The sequence below is a fragment of the Gopherus flavomarginatus genome, chromosome 8, assembly GCF_025201925.1.
Source record: "Gopherus flavomarginatus isolate rGopFla2 chromosome 8, rGopFla2.mat.asm, whole genome shotgun sequence".
Classification (NCBI taxonomy): Eukaryota; Metazoa; Chordata; order Testudines; family Testudinidae; genus Gopherus; species Gopherus flavomarginatus.
The window spans coordinates 21,767,741-21,787,777 of NC_066624.1; positions in this window are offsets into that span (position 1 = coordinate 21,767,741).

Here is a 20,037-nt window from a genome sequence, read left to right on the forward strand (position 1 = left end):
TGTTATCTGTCCAGTTGTGGAGGGATCTTTAAGGGAAGCAGATATAGTGCAGCCTCTTTCCAACCAGATGATGATTTATCCACAATTCCTATCAGAGCTGGGTTTGGCTTCTGAGGTGCCTGCAGTGTAAGATATAAATGAGGTTTTTGCATTGAACCATGCTACTTCCACAGCTGATGGATCAGGAACTCAGACTTAAACCTTTTAGGGACATATTTTATCCTCCATCATTGTGAAGAACTCCCATAGATGATGCTAGGATTTCTGCACCAAGAATCAGGCAGTGATGTTTTATATATGTCTAGTAAAGTTGACTTGGGCCTTGTAAAATCTAGTAAAACATTGGTTGGTTTTTCCACTGAAGAAAAAGCATGTCTGTTGTTAAGTATAGTGACCCTTCCAGCTATTCATAGCCATATCTCATCACTGGTAGAACCTGCTGTTCTGCCTCAAAGCAGACATGGTTAGATTTAATGGGAATATATCATTAAAATCCCCTTTTTGCGTGGGCAGTATTTGTTCTGATACTTTGTATGGGGGAAGATACTGATCTGGGGTATTCGGGGGAAATGTGAGAGCAGAGGGGGACTGAGATGTGTGTTACTTGCTGGAGGATGGGTGTCTGGGAATCTTTCTTGGTATACTAGATGCTTTATTGGTATATTTTTCATTACCAGACCAAATAGATGCTCCTTACAAGAAACCTTCCAGGGGTTTGATCATATGAGGTATGTGAGTGAGAGTTGCTGAGTGGAGAAAGTTCCTTCCTGAATGGAAGCTGAAGAAACTCAACCCTTTGCAAGATCAGGCCCTTCCTCCACTCCACTCCCCGTGAATATGTTTTGAGGGAAAATATAACTCAAGTATTCCCTTGGTTTGTTATCTTTGATTGGCTCTGCTAGCAAAGGGGCACACTCTGATCTAAATAATTTCATGCACTTCAGTGACCCAGACAGGCAGCCTTTTGTATGTGTACTGTAGTGAGTAGTGGTTTCACTTTTTCCCTACTCAGAGCCTCAAGTGACACAGTGGGAAAAAAACACGAGCCCTCTCTACAACACAGCTTTCACTATGCTGCCACCACATTGTAGCCGCCCTGGTTGTGAATTATGGGTCCTAATTTTACTATAGTAGACAAGGCTGTGTGTGTGAACAGCACAAGGGAGGAGAATTTGAATGTCTGATCTGAATGTCTTTGACATTTTAGTATTTGCAAAGCTTCCAGAATTATATTGTGTGATTGGATCAAATGCTCATCTTTCACTCAGAATGCATGTATCCTCCCCCTGAGTTATAATATTTGGGTGACTGGGTCTGACACCAAAAACCTTTGTGTTTGGCTGTGAGAGTTGTTGACTAATTTTGATCACCAGATAGATTAGCCAATAATAGGACTGGATTGTTATAATCCACAAAAGCATGGGAAAAAAATAAATCTCGAAATTAACCAGTTATTGCATTTAGTGAACAACGTTTGACCTTTTTTTGTGAGTTGTTAAGGCATTCTTAAGCATTATAGCATAAAAGGACGTATTTCCTCTTCCATCTGTGGATGTAATCCCCAAGTGTATCAAGGACAGTTTGTATTTCTCTGAGAAAACTGAAGCCTCATAGCTCTAGTAAAGTGGGTAACAGCCCTGGGTTTTGGAGTCATGCCAAGAAGAAGCCAAAGTGCAGGTGGCAATAACAGATAGTCATAGAAACTAGAAAGAAAGGAATATTAAGCATAGAGATGAATCCCAAACAACCCACAAATCCTTACTCTTCCCAATATGGAAAGTCTTAACTCTGTATTTTGGCATTTGATCACCTCTCTCATTGTCATTCCTTCCCCTTCTCTGACCAAAGCAATGGCTTCTCTACAGAACATTCTCAACTGCTTAGTTCTAATAGTTTTAATAGTCTGGGGTTAGGAAGAAACTTTCCCCAGAAACATTTATTGAAAAAAATTTCCACTATTCAGGTTTTACATTTTCCTTGCAGCATCTGCTACTGACCTCTATCAGAGACAGGATACCAGACAAGATCATTGCATTGATCTGATCCGGGTCTGGCAGTTCCTTTGTTCCTAAATGATCGGGCTTCCACTGCTTTCTTTAGCTATTCCATAGTGTAATAGATCTGAAGAAGTGACTTTCTGAACCTCTGAAGTTGATCTCTTCCAAATCTCTAACCACACAAATGCCCCTGGAGAATGCAGACCCACACATGTTCTCCTGGGGATCACTTGGTTAGCTAGAAACTGGCAGCATTCTGGGGTTTAAGGTGTAAATATTTATTTGTGTAACTTTTCCCTCTTTCTGGTAATGTTTATGTTTAGATTTTCCCGTCTCCTTGCCCTGTGTAAAAGAAGAAAGAGCTTTGATGCAGCTCCAATACAATAAGGCTAACATCAGATGGTGAGCTCGCTTCTGTTTCATTTTGGAAACATTGGGGCCAAATTTAACAGCAGCATAAATAAATGCAACTGGGATGTCTCTGTGAATTTGGCCTTTATGTTCCATAAAACATTTTATAGTAGTCCTGGAAAAGCAGCAGTGACTGTCATTTTATTTTTAAGACGAATAAGACGGAGAAAAATAGTTACAGGGTGTGCTGTAGAGGGGAAAATACAACCATGGCATCTCCTTTTATTTTCTTATGAGCTGTTCACTTTCCCTAGGAGCAGCAGCAAGATGGATTTTGAAGACAGATGTTGCACTGGAAAACAAAGTCAGGGTTTCTTTTAACTGCAAGACATTGGTCCTTTGACTTGTGTGAAGCAATGGGGACAGCTAGTGGTTAACTGGCTGAATCACAGGGAAATACTTCCCATGAAAGTCTCAGTGGACGCATCCCTTATTCTACATTTCAAAATTCTTGGTATGGTCACTGCATTCTATTCTGTTCTAATCTGTTCCGTTCTGTTCAATAGGTTCTTATACTGAAGTGCTCAGTATTGTAGTGTCTGAGTACCTCGAAGTAGAACATTAAGTAATGTGATTAACATCTGTCACTTGTTTGTTCTCTCATCCTCTCCCAATGGGGAAAACTATATGCAGTAATGTGTTTTTTTTTTTGATTGTGGTGATTTTTGCCATGCTACTTCAGCTAAGTGGAACACGTATGTGCTGAAAATCTGAAGTAGTGCATTCAGAGAACATGTAAAGCTTTTTCCAGTTTGTCTCTCTCCGTGCTTTTCTCTTCCACTAGGTATCATCAGGTGTGAAATGTACCGAGACAGATTCTCTGATCCATAATGTCAAGCTGTTTGAGCTCCAGACATCTGCCCTGTGTGATGCAGTAAGTACTGACTCTCTCTTATCCTGCACCTTATGCAGTCATTTACAACAGTAAAAAATGGATATAAAATGCTATCAGATGAGAATGCTAGTACAGCCGCTGTGCTGTGCTGGAAATGGCTACACAAGGTGCAGAGTACTGGTGTGTGAGACCCACAATCATGTTGCACCAGTGCTGTATTCTGTTAACAAGAGGTTTTGGTTTTTAAGCATTTTTCTTCTGTTAATAGATATTCATACAGTTCAAAAAGGCTCTACTGTTGCTGTGTAAATGATTGACACTTCAGGAGTCCGTTGCCTCTCTCTGTTTTGTAAAGAGAGAGCTGAAATCTCTGAATGGATAGTCAGTGTGGTGTACTGGTTGTAAGACAAGAATGAGCATCAGGATTTCTGGGTTCTATTTCCCACCTTTGCCACTGACTTGTTTTGTGATATTGGGGCTGTCATTTAATTGTTGTTCTTCAAAGTATTCATCTGTAAAATGGCAGTAATACTTATCACTTCAGATGGGTGTTGGTCTAGTTTGATAAGTGTTTATAAAGTGTTCTGATGAAAGCTGGCATAGAAATTTTATTGTAAGCAATTCTCTTTTTCGATGCATGAGACAATGGGTAATAATTATATAACAAATGTTTACTGATGTAGCAGGTAGGATGCAAATGGGAAGAAATAACCACGTAAAAATCCTCATAATGTTGCCATCTCTTTCCTTAACTGTTATTTTCAGGACATGCTGTGATTTGAATTTTTAACACCTCACACTGGGCTGGATCTTCTCAGGCTGTGTGAGTCATGCCACTTATGTGATTTGATTGAAAGTGATGGAACTCATGCATTTGAACATGATAAACCACTACCCAGCGTGACATGAAAACATTGAGCTCTGCCTGATAAACTTTCCAGAACAAAGTACAGAAGGATTTGTGACCAGTGTCTGAGGCCTTGTCAGTTTGTGTCTCTGAAGTCATGCCAGCCCTCCCCCAATCAATCTGATGCCCAGAGGAAGGGGTGGAAAAATCCAGCGCACTGGCAAGAGTTCCATGCAGGTGACTTTGTATCTAAAATGACAACAAGCCTGAGGCATGAAGGAAGGCTGTTCCTCCCTGTGAAGAATCTACATTCACTGGGATGGGCTAATGGATGAATTCTGTGACCAGTGGAGCTAGGAAAAATGTGACCTAACATTGTGTTGGACTGACATATTTACATACCTGTGTATATGTGTGCAGCACTACTGTTGAGTAGAGGGAATGTCTCAGATCTCCACCCATATTTATCCAATTGGGATAAAAGCCACATTATTTTTCACATATGGGAAAGTGACATCTTGACTTTTAAATCCCATCTGCTGGGTGAAGTACTTCATGCCCAAAGTAATGGGTTGGCGTTCTCCAGGAACAGGGGCATCCTTAGATCATGAATTATGTCATCTGAGGCACATGTACCAGTTTGCAGTTAGGTATTGGCCTTGAGGTCCAAATGTGGATCGCTAGAACCTAGTTCCCAATTGCAGTGCTCTGGCACATGGAGGGCAATCAGATAGTAAATTTTTTTTTTAAGGGAATAATGTTCCAGAACATGGTAGACTGCAGTTAGGTGACCCACTATGATAAACTACAGATACATTCCCTATCACAGCCACTACAGAGTTATAAGGTGGGTGAGGTAATGTCTATTATTAGACCAACTTCTGTTAGAGAGAGAGAGACAAGATTTTGAGCTTACACAGAGCTTTTCTTCAGGTCTGGGAAACTTCAGAGTATCATAGCTAAATACAAGGTGGAACAGATTGTTTAATGTAAGTAGTTAACACATACTTCAAGGGACCATTCAAGGTGAAATGGTCCATTAACATCTGTCCAGTAATAGGGAGGAAAGGAAAGGGGAGAGGGAAGCAGTGGAAAGGGGTGTTGTTAGTGGGTTATAGATTGTTGTAATAAGCCATAAAACCAGTGTTTCAATTCGTTCTGTGATTTGTAATGTTTAGCAAAGTGCTGAATTTAAGCTCCCAGGCTCGTCTTTTGAAAGTGCTGTGCAGGTTTCCTTTGAGGTTGAGGACAGATAGGTCAGATATAGAGTGATGGTTTTGTGAAAAGTGTTCACCCAGAGGTGATATGGTGTTTTGTCTTTTATCATTTTCCTGTGTGAGTTCATTGGAGAAGATAATGATTGTCTGTCTGGTTTACATACTTGCTAGTTGGGCATGCAGTGCATTGGGTGAGATACATCACACATTGTGACAGGTTTCAGAGTGGTAGCCATGTTAGTCTGTATCAGCAAAAACAACAAAGAGTCCTTGTGGCATCTTAGAGACTAACAAATTTATTTGGGCATAAACTTTCATGGGCTAGAACCCACTTCATCAGATGCATGGAGTGAAAAATACAGAAAGCAGTATAAATATTTCCGCACATGAAAAGATGAGAGTTGCCTTACCAAGTAGGGGGTCAGTGCTAATGAGGCTAATTCAATTAAGGTGGAAGTGGTCTATTCTCAACAGTTGACAAGAAGGGGTGAATATCACATTGTGATATACATGTGTAGGACCCTTGGATCTTGAAAAGGTGTGTTGGGGTGGGGAGTGTTGATCATTGTAGTGTGGAGATATGTCTGCAGGTTTTGCACCTGTTATTCTGTCAGCGTCTGATGCCAGTTTGAGTTAGTGTGTCTTGGTCTGTAGGGAGCTTGCTTCTGATGATTAATTTTGTGAGGTTGTGGGATTGTTTGAAGGCCAGAAGAGAGGATTCAGGAAAGATTTCTTTCAGGATGGGTTCCCCATTGAGTATGGGTTGTAGTAGTTTGATGATACCTCATATGAGTTCTAGTATGGGTTGGTAGGTGACAACTGGGGTGTATGGTTGGAGGGTTTTTTTATTTCTGTACTGAAGCAGGTTCTCTCAGGATATTTAAGTGGCCTGTTCCATGATGAGATCTATTTCTCTGATGAAGTGGCCTTGTTTGGTGAAAATGGTTTTGAGTCTGTTAAGGTGTGTATCCCAGCCACTTCACCTTGAATGGTCCCTTGAGATATGTGTTAACTGCTTATGCTAAACAATCAGTTCCACCTTGTATTTGCCTGTGACATTGAGCTCCGGTCTACGCTACAGACCTATATTGGTATAACTATGTCACTCAGATGTGTGAAAGATCCACCCCCTCAAATGACGTAATCCCCCATGTAGACAGTGCTATGTCCACAGGAGAGCTTCTCCCACCAGCATACCTATCACATCTCAGAGATGTGGATTAACTAAACCAATGGGAGAGCTTTCTCCTGGTGGCATAGAGCGTCTTCATTAAAGCACTACAGCGATACAGCTGCACAGATGCAGCTGTGCTGATACAGTATTTTGAGTGTAGACTTGCCCTGGGTAAGTTTCCCAGACCTTAAGAAGAACTCTGTGTAAACTTGAAAGCTTGGCTCTTCCACCAGCAGAAGTTGGTTCAATAAAATATTATCTTACTCCTTGTATCTCTAATATCCAGGGACCAATGGCAACAGCAGCACTGCATACTACAGAGTTATTCATTTAACTAAAGAACAGTCATAGAAATAACTTCTTCTTAACATAATGTTCTCCACTAGATGGCACTTTGAATACATAGCAGAGGCAAACACTGCACTACCTATTAGGCCCCTAAATCACCTGCTATTAGAATTAAGTAGATTACAGCTGATAAGTGACCAAAATAAAGAAGGTTCAATTTGCTGTGGCTCTGAAGCATCTTTCACAGCTGCTGGTATCTTTTACATGAATCACAGATTAAATACCCAACCCAATGTTGCAGAAAGCTGAACTAACCCAAACATTAAAAACAGGGGGAAAATCATCTTGCTATTGGAAAAATAAAATAAAAAAAATGTTCCTTCCTTCTCCACAAATCAAAGTTTGTAATGTTGTTTAAACAGCAAATTCTCTGCTGTGTGTCCAAGCAGCAACCAAACCAGGGCACTGATATTCTTTACTGATGGAGGGTACATAAGCTGGCATGATATTTCACTGGCACACCCCATGCCTCCGCTTCCCCCCCCCCAGCTCATTTCCCATGCTGTCTCGGCTCTACCTGCCCACTGAGCAGAGGAGGAAGGTAGAGCAGGTATAAATAAAATGTTGCCCTCTGCCAAAAACTGACAGCAACAGAGTAGAGTGAAGAGGGAAATAAGGGAGAAAGGGAAGAAACAATATAAAGAGAAATGGGAGATTGAACGGAGGAAAGTAAAAAGGAAACCCAATAATAATAGCCTATTTAGAAAGTAGTGTTTTGAACTTACCAGGTGTGTTTCATTCCAGTTTCAAAGCACTTTACAAACAGAATACTCCCATGAAATAGACATATATGATACCTACACCAGTAGGAAATTTTACGAGAAAAATCAGTGAGGACAATGAATGATTCCTGCTTTGTCTACACTAGCCAGCCAAGCCGTGTTTGAAACCAGCTTGGTTGGAACAATGCTTAACCAGAGGACAAATAGTGTTTTCAAACATGGGTAAAAGCAGAGTAGTGATAGTAACTAATAAGGCTATGTCTCCACCATAGCACAGGTGCTGATCAATCTGGGAGACAGATAAAGCACTATCCTTTCACCTCAGACCAGGAGTCAAGTTTCATGGAAGTGGATTTAGTGGTAATTTTAAATCACTTTCTTGTTCTAATAAATACACCACCTCACTTCTGTCACTTAGCACTTTACTGGTGATGTTCAGCCTCTTAAATTCTTTTTTTGCACAGGGACCTTAATGAGGTCAGGAAGGATGCTCTGGTGGCTAAGGCACTAAATAGCAATGTAGGAGAGCAGGGTTCAATTCCCAGTTCAACCCACAGACTTCCTGTATAATCTTGAGCTAGTCACTTAATCTACCCTTTGCATCAGTTCCCCATCTGTCGCATAGGGATAGTACTCCCCTGCTTCACAGTGGTGGTGGGAGGATAAAATCCATTATGAACTGCACAGAGATTACTGTAATGAGGTCCATCTAAGTACTCAGACGGATAACTCCACACACACTACTGTACAACAATCAAAGAAGAATTAGCTGAATTATATCTCTTTCAACAAGCTCTAGTTACAGGGGGAAATTTATTGTCATCTGTTTAAATTTCCAGGCCTTTTTGAGCGAAGAGTAGAGCCGTGCAAATCCGCGGATATCTGCGGACCATTTTTGTGGATTGCGGACTGGATGCAGATACAAATTTTGTATTCACATAGGGCTCTAGTCAAGAGACTTCTAACTGAGCAGCCTGTGTTAGGAGCCAAAACTGTTCAGTGAACCCACAAAAGCCTTTAAGCCATTTATTTTGACAATGTCTTTGCTGAAGAAGCCATTCAGAGTTAGCAGGCTAGTAATTAACATGGTTAAAAATTCACTATGAATGGAATAGGATTATTAAAAATAAATCCAATACTTTTGCTTCACTCATTCTGATCTGTTCAATGGCTTTCAGCAAATCCCAGTGTAAGCTGGAAGCATATGTGAGTTCAGTGTTGGAGTGAAACCTCCAGTGTCACCCTGAAAGAAGAAACTCTGAAGTGTCTTGTGTAGGTGGTTTGTAAATGTACAGCTGTTGCTTAAATTGCACAGCATCTGCAAAGTGAAGCAAAAGCCTGGTTTAAAAATAGAAATGTGTGGGCAGTGAAACAAAAATCTGCCTCTTGTGGAAGGTACCATACCTCTCTCTGTCACACGACTGCCTCTTTTTGTTGCAGCCTAAGTTTTCTAATTTTCTGGTAGCTGGGAGTCAGATGTTCAGTAACCTAGATCTAATCCTCAGAACATCAGGTGTCACACAAGCAAAAAAATACAGAGGCAAAACATTTTGTTTTTTTGGAAAGACATGTCCCAGAGAGCTCTCTGCATTGCTTCAGAGGAGCAGAGAGAAGGGGCTGCATCTTTTTTTTTTTTGCATAAGTACAATTAGCACGTCACTGCCACATGATATTCTTCAGACCAAAGAGCTTAGAAGGATTCAGAAAAAGATTTGATAATTGTATGAATAATAATATTCACTGTTGTTAAACACAAGTGTAAGGGATCTAAATCCTCATGCTTCAGTCTTTAAGTTGCCTTGGGTTAGGCAGAAATTTTCTCTCCGTCTTGTGTGATTTTATTGTACACGTCTCATTCCTCTGGAATATTCAGTTCTGCGTTCTCACTGACTAAGTAGCCCACTATTCTGATTGTGCAAGGCAATTCATGTGTCCACAGTTACAGGCTATAAAATAATACCTCAGACTTTTATAGTACCTGACATTCCAGGATATCAAAGTACTTTACAAATAATTTTAATCTTTACACTTCCATCACCTAAATGAGAATTTTGCTCAAACCTAATTGGTTACACCAGAATTGACATGGCTGATGAATTGAGCATGTGGTATTTTGGGAACAGATGATCACCTGCATAAACACCTCTACAAATAGCATTTATAAATAACTTGGTATAATAATATACAGCAAGAGTATTTTGGGAATAAAAAAATCATGGCTATCAAAGTGTTTTTGCACATTTTCTGTGCTTAACATCCCAAATCCACTTTTCCTGAATCTGTCTAGTTCCTTATATGGCCACCCTTGCTGTAGTATATGAGCACTTCACAGACACTAATTAATTTATCATCACAACACCCATGTAAGGTATGAAAGCATTATCCACTTTTTATGGAGGAGCAGTTGGGGCACAGAGAGATTAAGTGGCAGAGCAGGGAACTCAACCAAATCTCCAAAGCCCGGGTCCAATGCTGTCACCACAAATCTCTCCTCCTCATTCATCTCCTGTCCCGCCCTCTTTCCTCCCATTGTACTTTTTTGTTATGTCACTAGTGGGTTACACACCTGAGAGGCAGAGAAGCTTGGGTGGGAGAAAATTCAGTAGCAGTTTCACATTGCAAGTAAAAAGAAAATGTCAGAATTGCTCCACTGTATTCCATTTTCATTTTGCTGCAAACTCTTTTGACCCAGACACCACCATCCTGATGTATGCTTTTAAATTCCAGAATAGGGACTAGAGAATTCTACTTTGATTGGAAGTTTTTACTCCTGACATTACATGAATGGAGATATGGAGACAGCGCACAGTCAACTTATGGAACTCCTTACCTGAGGAGGTTGTGAAGGCTGGGACTATAACAATGTTTAAAAGGGAACTGGATAAATTCATGGTGGCTAAGTCCATAAATGGCTATTAGCCAGGAAGGGTAAAGAATGGTGTCCCTAGCCTCTGTTCATCAGAGGATGGAGATGGATGGCAGGAGAGAGATCACTTGATCATTGCCTGTTGGCTTCACTGCCTCTGGGGCACCTGGCATTGGCCACTGTCGGTAGACAGATTCTGGGCTAGATGGACCTTTGGTCTGACCCGGTGTGGCCGTTCTTATGTTCTTATGTTATGTTCTTATCCACTAAAGATGTAGGAATGAAATTCATGGGCGAGTCTAAATGGTGTGGCCTACACCTTCTTCTGTTCCCCCTCAGTATGTAAAATATGCCAGTTTAGACTCCAATTTGACTCAGTGGGCTGAATTTAAAGGTGATGTGGTTTCTGGGAGTCTGAGAAGTCCTACCTGAAGGCATATCTATGCTACAGAGACTATATTGGCCTAGCTATGTCAGCATAGCTATGCTGGCATAACTGTATAGCGCAGGCACAGCCTACACGTACGAAAGGGGTTTTTCAGTCAGTATGGGAACACCACACCACCTCCCTAAATGATGGCAGTTATGTCGACGGACACCTTGTTCCATCAATGTAACTAATCCTAGGCTGTGGGTTAAGTAGGCATCTCTGTGTCGGTCAGGGGTGTATTTTTTTCACATCCCTGACCAACATACCTATATTGACAAGTGTAGCTCAAGTCTTAGTGCAAGAGAGTCTAAACTAATATAGTTTACATGGAGAGGATGCTAGATGAAGGAGTAAATTCCATCAGTTTACATTCTCTTTAATTAATTTCCAAATGTCGCCCGTAGTTCAGCATCTGAACGTAGGTTTAAGAAGGTGCTGTTTATAAATCACAGCAGTTAGACGGCACAAAGTGGCTTTTCAGTAAGTTCTTTCTCTCTTGGTGTGTGTGTCTGCTCTGATGCTTCCTTGCCACAGAAGGACTTCAAATTAAATGTTATAACCCCAAATCAGGCTCAGTCCCCTGCCAAGTAGCACAGAGATACATTTCAGCTCTGTAACCAGCACAATATGGCTCTTGCCAATGTGGCAGGATATCAAAGACATTGTGTAATTAAACAGCACTTGATGTTGCTATGGCAGGCATTTTTCAATAGCCATCAGTTTCATGCAGGAAATCTCATGAATATTGCCAAGTAAACAGAATTATTGTACCAGTGCTGTTAGTTCCACACAGCCTCCGGGGTTGAAAGGGCCGTTTGCAGCACGTGGCTGTCGCAGTTCATGAGATGCCCTCAGTGACACCACTTAGCAGTGAGTCATAAATCTTAGAGAGAAAGTACAGTGCAGAGGGGGATTAAAAACTTCCATTCTGAGTTTGAGAGTGAGGAGTCATCACAACTCAAAATGGGTATAGTGTTAAAAGCTGGTTATCTGTAAACCAGCACAGCCCAAAACAAGCTTGGAGGTCACAGTGGAGACCTCTGGTGTCCTACTGCTAACTTTCCAGATATGCTCTTGACTGTTTAAGGGTTTTAGCCTTTGGTGGGAATTATAGAAACTAGAATATGTATGCAGTTAATTGCCCAGCGGGTGTTAAAACAACCATGTAATTCTTCTGCTATGATGCTTACATAGCATAAGAATGCTGGTGCTTTGTAGGTGGGCAGCTGCATGTCTGTGTGGAAGGATATGTGTGTGTGTCTGCAGTCTCCAAAGAGTTAACTATGTGAGTGACAATGCTAATACATTGCAGTCATATAGCACCTTAAATCCAAGCATCTCAAAGTACTTTGTGAACCTATGGAGAAGATCGTATGTGTATATTTTCCATCTCCAAAGAGTAAATACACAATAAACATTAATAGTTTTACACCTCCATGTTGTCTTAGATCCAAAAATGTCCAAAGTGCTTTTCAGTCATGAGTAAAGTAAACCTCACAACACCCTTGTGACATAGAGCTTAGTGTCATTTTAAGATGGGCCCACTGAGTTAGCCGAGGGCACAGAGTGAATCTGTGACAGAGCCAGGAATTGAACCCGTGAGCGCTGACTCCCTGCTTCTGCTAACCACTAGCCAATGATCCTTGCTATATGATTTATTATATGCTTTACACTAGATCAACAGATGTTTAGCAACTATTCAAGCTTCTCCCGTTCCCAGCTGAGTGATGCCCTAGCTATTTCTCTCTGCAGGGCTTCTCAGGACCCAGCTGTGAATATCAGCTAATGGCCTTGTTATTTGGAATTTCTGGGAAATCTAGCACATTGCAGTCCAGAATAGTTTAATTTTGAGGTGACATATCCTAATGTCATTCCTTCACTAGTAATAGTAGTCCGAATCCGAACAGCAAACCAGCCTGGACTGGAGAGCTTCTTTGATGCCTGTTTGTGATTTAAACAGGCTGGATGGACTGACACTGTATGAAGGGTCATGTCTGTAGAGTTTCATTCCTAACACATTACAAATGACTGGATTTTTTGACCTCTGTTGTTTCTCAGACTAGACTGTTTCAGTTAATGAGAAATTGCCGTCTAATGTCTCCTCTTATCCTCTCTTTTTAGGTAGTCTGTGCTTTCAGTTATCATGAGAAATTTCCTGAGCTAATGTGGAGTCAGAAGAATGCTAACCTCTCTCTCTCTCTCTCTCTCTCTGGAGGGGAGAGCTAGGTCCAATCCCACAGGAGCCCCATCCATAATGATCTATTATTGAACATTATTAAAAATGGATTATGAATATCTTAGCATCAGTTCAGTGCTGCAATTCAGATGCCCAAGTAAACAGGCCTGCTTTGATTTAGAACATATTCCCTTTGGGTGAGTAAATGGGCTCTTGTGTGACCCCCAAGGGCTCTTTCTTGTAGTCCAGCTTCCCATCATCTGACATACTGGGCTCCTTCTTGGACACCAGGGACATGGGCCTTAGCAGATTCCCAACACTGCAGCCAGCTATTGTTCTCAGCAACTGGGCTGAATCCATAAAATGTAGTTCTTGGAGATCAATAATCACTTACTTTATTTATTAAATACAAAGATTGGAAGCCCCCATACCATATAGGTCTCTAATATGTGCAGCCATGTGTTCCTGCCATCATACTCTGCTTCTCCTTCTCCCACTTGTCACGCTCTCTTTTATTTTACGCGTGAACAACTCCCAGGACAGTGGAGGCCTGAATCTGAATGGGGCCTCAGGAAGCTACTGTAATACAAATGATACATAACGATTCCAATCTGAAAAATGAATCTCTACCAGATCTGCTCCTCAGGATCATACCTACTCATTTTAGTCACCCCAAAATAAAATAAAATAAAAATAAAATAAAAATTACGGTTTGATGTTTTTTGTCCTAGTCCTGCAGAGCCAATTTAGCTGTGGGAGAGGGAGCCAGAGTCTGTTCCTTCTTGGATATTACCATCCAAATTGTTTTTTAAATTCGTCAGTCACACCTGTGCAAATGTTCACAAAGCAATGGGGCTTCTGAAGTGACAATGAGGACCTAATCTGAAGATGATGGGATTGCATAGGTGCAACTAAGGTCCTTATTTTTCCTGCAGAATCTCTATTGCTGGTGATATTGGAGTGAACAGAAAAGGACTCAGCTTTATTCTATGGGCCTGAGCTGAATTTGCAGGGCTCTTGGTCAGAAAAAAACATTTTTTGGGGCGGAAACTGAGCACAATTAATACAGGAAAAATTCAGAGACAAAGTTAGCACCCCACAAAGCCATTTGTAACATATCACTTTTGAGAGAACTGTACTTTTAACCTTTCTGTCCTGTTCTCAAGGTCAATTATAGCCCTTCATTCAGAAGCTGTTAGGTTTCGACTATTATGGAGATTACTTTGGCTATTAACATCAAATGACATCTGACAAATCTACCAACAAAAAAATCCATTGATTCAATACTCAAAGTATACCGCCAGCAAATAACTCAAACCAGCACACCCGCCCAACTTTTTTGAATATTAACATGTGATAGACATGCCTGATTTATTAAATAAACCTCTACCTCGATATAACGTGACCCGATATATATGTGCATTCAGAGGGTACACTCTATTTAATAAAATCACCAGAAACAGCATGTTATGGGTAGTGTAAAGAGGCACACACTGTAAGTTAGTACCACCCTGTTAAATAACCTGACGATCCTATCACTGAAATGTTCCTCTTAAAAAAAGCTCTCTGTTGTAATGGTTATTTGTGATAATGTGTGATAATGATTTGTAAACCTGTTAAAACTTCCAAAATAAATAAATAGTTTTAAAAAAGTTAATGTTTCTGATGATGAGAAAAAAGCCTATCCAAGAGGATCACCATTAGGGACAAGAACATTTTCAAAATTTATTTAAGTGGTCCTAAATTATATCAGCTGTTTGGATCTGGGACTGAGTTTTTGTTCTCTGTTTGTGCAGCACCTAGCATAATGAGGTCCCTGTCCATGACTGGGGCTCCTGGGTGCTACTGCAATAAAAATAATAGTAGTAGTCCAAGTCTAATACAGAAAAGAGGCTCTCATATATAATATTTATAACCTTCCCTTTAAAAGAATAGCCATAATCATCTATGTAATATTCATTCTTCAGGAACTTCATTGATCTTAACTCTCAAATGTTTTTCTCCTGCCACATTTCCTTCTTTGTTTAGAACAGTTTCTTTATTTCATTTAGGGCACAGGAAATAGTATTTGAGGCCCTAGTCTCTGTGTGTGTCTCTTTTTATAAAAGCCTTAAAACAGGATATCCCTTTTATCAAAATAAACATAACATTTTGTTTTTGGAAAACAGGAAGGGCAGGTCATGGACTGGATGGCAATAAAGATTGTTACTGAAATTTCCGAACCTGGATCTGAAATGTTAGCAAAAGCCGTAATAACAAAACCTTGTCTTTTGAAGGTTTGCAAGAAAAGGAAGCCCTAGCAGGAAGTGTTAAAAGGAACCTGTTTTCTTTCCTTTGTCTAAGGATTTATCTTATCATCCACTAACATTGGCACTTCAAATGCAGACTAAGTTCTAAGCATCAGGACAATTCTTTTTATAAACCACACTTTTAGATATTAACTCTGCTGACCGATGCACAAATACAAACAAAACAAGGTTTTCATTACGCAGTGACCAACCCGTGCATCCGTTCCTGCTTTGAAAGATAAATAAATCTTATGAAAAAAACCCAACCCAAACCAAAACTACTATAGTCTTGGTGCAAAAGTTTAATGAGCCATCTATAGCTTATAATATCAACTCTTGGTAGGTCTGTCAAGTTGCAGGCATATGCTAAAGTGTGGTTCTTCTCTGACAATTGACTAAAAATAGCAGCCTCTTCCTCAAGAAAGCTATCTGCTCATGTTAGTGACGTACGCCAGCAGTTGCTACTTTTTTTATCCCTATTAGCTTTGCACTGTTATTGAAGAGGGATATAGATTCCATTCTGCCTCCAGTATCACCAATGGAATTATGACTGGATTCCGTACTACTTCATGGATCATCACTGGAATTTGGAGCTGGCATTTGATACATCAAGTCTCGTGTCAAGAGGGGGCTTTTGCATGTAAAATATTTTTGAGACCCCTTTCCAGACCCTTCCCCCTAGCTCCTCCTCCAAAAAAAAAAGAGGAGTCTTGTTCTGGATACTTTTTCCCTTTTAATTTCCTGTCCCATCCATAACTCCATCCATGTCTGCTGAGTTTTGAGTATGGAGAGCACAGGGAGAGGCCACTGAGGATTCTCTGAAAAAGTGATGTTAGGAAGTATGATGAGGAAGTAGCAAGTGGATCCACCACTAAACAGATCTCTGGGCCTAAACCATCCCTTTACAGGCCTCTGATACTACTACAGCCACGAGCCAATGTAACAACAGTAGGGCACATACCCAATCATGCACAAGACACCAGGTTAGGGCAGAAGACACTTTCCTCCCTAGCTCTGCTTAGATCCTCCCACACAAACTTACTTACTCAGATCTTACACAAGAATGGAGGGTGTGGAGCATTTGACCCTAAAGTTGGGGTATGGAGTAGGAAGATGCCTAGAGTATGTACATGTCATAGTGCCTGGAAACTAACGGCGGAGGAATTAAACACAGTAGTAAGTGCCACCTCTCTCTCTCTCTCTTTGTGTGTGCACGTGCGCTGGCTGCTCCAACACACAAACCCCAATAACATCAGTGGACTTCGTAAGGCAGATTAAGAGTAGTACCACACATGTCCCTAGAAGAGATGAGATGGCCTGGTAAGATTTCCATGCATGCAGAATATGCAGGAGTCCTTAGCAGAGAATTGGATTTGAGGGGAAGGGGGATCTTCCTTAGGGAAATATCAACTGTGACTCCAGCAGGCCATGTGCTAGCTCATGCCAAAGACCCCATGTCTCAATGGAACTCTGACAAATACATAGATAGATAGAATCAGTCTGGCTCATCTGTGCGTTTGTATTGTTAAAATAGGTATTAGAATTATAAGAATGTGCTCAGTGTTTAGACTTTATTGCCGTTACATGCATTAATCTCACTTATAACATCTATATCCCTTATTGTAAGGTAATATATGAGCACTTGTACTGTGAGTCTCTGTGACTGTGCAAATCACCAGATGGGAGAGAGACATTAACTAGTGTGAAATGGTGATCTCCAACCAAACGTGTTATGTCTTGTCCAACAGGAAAAGTGGTGGGATGTTAAAGAAGACAGTAGATGTTGGTTGTTCTACCTTCCCCGTCACAAAGATGAGTCATGTAAATGATTCCTGTTCTCAGCTGAATTTGCAGCTCAGAGCAAAAGTGAAAAGGGAGGGTAAAAACCCCTAACAAAAAGGGGTATCTCTATGCTGTTTGGACTCTGGGGGCAAGGTTTACTAGGCATAAGCAAGAGTTATCTGGTAGCCTGGTTTAGCCCTAAAGGACATATAGATCTTGCTTATTATAGAAGCTTCTATTACTTTTTGAAACTTAAGATTGTAACTCATTTGTGTATACGTTTACCTGCTTTAACCTTGTAAATAACTCTCTTGTTTTCTTTTCCTATTTAATAAATCTTTATGTAGTTTATTATAGGATTAGCTAAAAATGTTTTTGGTTTGAAATCTCAAGTACAATTGACCTGGGGTAAGTGAGTTGGCTATTGGAAATGGGAGTAACCTGAATATTGCTGTATTTCTTGGGGTAAGGGACCATCTATCACAAAGGTGTGCTAACCTGAGTGGTGAGATAGATCGGAGTGCCTGAAGGGACTGTCTGTGACTCCATGTTAAAGTGCCTGAGGAGTCTACACTGGATAATTGGTTGGTGAAATCTAAGTTCAGAACTCACAACCAATTTGGGGTTTATGCCTTAGATCATAGATTATTAGGGTTGGAAGGGACTTCAGTAGATGATCTAGTCCAACCCTCTGCTCAAAGCAGGACCAATCCCCAAATGCACCCCTTAAGGACTGAGCTCACAACCCTGGGTTTAGCAGGCCAATGCTCAAACCACTGAGCTATCCCTTCCCTTGCTTCCTAACAGTCTGCCCTGAGGTAGGCACTCGTGTTCTCGAGTCACGTCAAGCAGCTTTACATCAGCATCAGCTGGATGACTGCTTGGTGAGGAGACTCTAAAGAGAAAGGAGTGGGGAGCATTTGTACAAACATGGCATTCCTTATGATTCAATCCCTTTGCTGCTCTTAGGTAGCGGTAGCTCCCAAACTGGGTTTTAGGCAAAACTCACCACTTCTCTTTGTTGGGTATAACACAAAGTTCCATCATGGTGAGATATAACTTGGGTCAAGTAACTGATTGGAAGGATGCAGCAAAGATTCCTTGGAAGGCCTAGGTAGTCTTGGGGAATACAAGTGGAAAAGTTCACCTTCTTGTGGTTCTGGATCAGTGCAATGAATATCCTGAGCCTAATATAAACAACCAACCGCTAACTAATTTGCAAACATATTGCTTGAAAGAGATGCAATGAGATTTCAGGACATGCCAGAGTGCCTTTCTGGGACTGCTGAAAGCATTTGGATTTGCCTGACGAATAAGTGACACAAAAAGCGAAAAGTTCCAGCTGGCACCCACTGCCGCCTTTTCAGCAGACAATCCTGTCACTGAGCGAGGCAACAGGGAATCCCAGCTATTCACACTCACACAACTCAATCCAAATTCAGCAAAGTGGCTTTCTCATTGCCAGCTGGCATGCCCCAAGGTGATAGCAGGTCTCTGAGCACTGACAGCACCTGTTGAAAGACTTATTACTGTGATTTATTTTCCATTGCATTGCCCGTGGAAATGAGAAGAATTGGCTTTGTCTGTTGATGTGGATCCATGAAAAATAATTATACTCCTGAGCAGCAGAATAAAGGAATCTCCTCCAAGGACTAAGTGGATTGTGCATGGCACAGAATTCCTGGAATTTGGACAGGTCATCATGCAGTACTCGTGGTGCTGAGAGAAAGGAACCTGTGTGCAAAGACCTGAAAGGAAACAAAGAGATGTTCCTCTGTTTATGAATGCGTCCATTGAAGTCCCCATATGTGATGTGCAAAAGCAAAGAGACCTTAGGCTGGCCTAGGGTCACAGGAATTGCTGTGTCACTAGAGATCAATAGTTCTTTGAGACTGGCATCCTGTCTCCAACTCTGGACAATATTAGATGCTTCAGAGGAAAGTGTAAAGACTTCATATGCACTAATTTGTGTTGCCTTTATACCAGCTTGAGAGTTTGTTGCATAGTGCTCCAAACACCAGTATATCATCTGCAATGGCTACAACTTCATGTATCCTGGCATATGTTTATGCTGTTCCATGTTGGGTATTAAATGTAGTAAGCACTGACATTTCTACCTATATTTATTTTCCAGTATTCAGATCCTGGTATACACTGGATGTTAGCCAATTTACTTGTTACTGTATCAGGGATGTACCTGGTAATATTCTTGCTTGATTCTCTTGTTCATGTCCCATAGATCTAGCCACAGTCACAACTCTCCTGTGCCATGGTTTCACCACTACTATCATGGAGTTTGTCTGCTCTATAGGAAATATACCTTAGTAATTATCATTAACTTTTCCATTCTCAAAATATTTTTCATCATTTGGTCTCACAGAGCAACTGGCATTGGCCGTGGAATGTGTACTATGATATCCACAGTTGTACTCACTTTGTTCTTGTACTCCTCAGGAAACTGCTCCAATCCATGAAATGTAGCTTCGTATTCTCTCATTAGGTCATCTGGTTTAGCAAGTGTTAGTGTAATATTTCCTACTGTCATTATCAGTGTGATCATGTGAAGATCCTACCAAACTTTGAGACCAACTGCTGGTGGTGCCTCTCTGTTTACAATGTAGAATTTTAGACATGTTGCATCCTCATGCTCAGACATTACAGTGTATCTGTTTCTACATCCAGTGGCTCACTTCTATAACAAAACCTGGGTAGTGGTGGTAAGGGCTTATGTGAGCTTTAACTCTTTATACAATTTAGTGGATATTACATTGACTAGTATGCCATTGACTCGTATGTTTTAGAATGTGCTTACGTCCTGGGACAAGTGTAGTAAACAAATTTGAATAAATAAATATCTTGCAGCAGAGAGTTCTGTGGGTTAATTGTAAATTACAGAAAAACAACTGATGGCTTGGTGGCATCATGCAATGGAAAAGCTGTATCC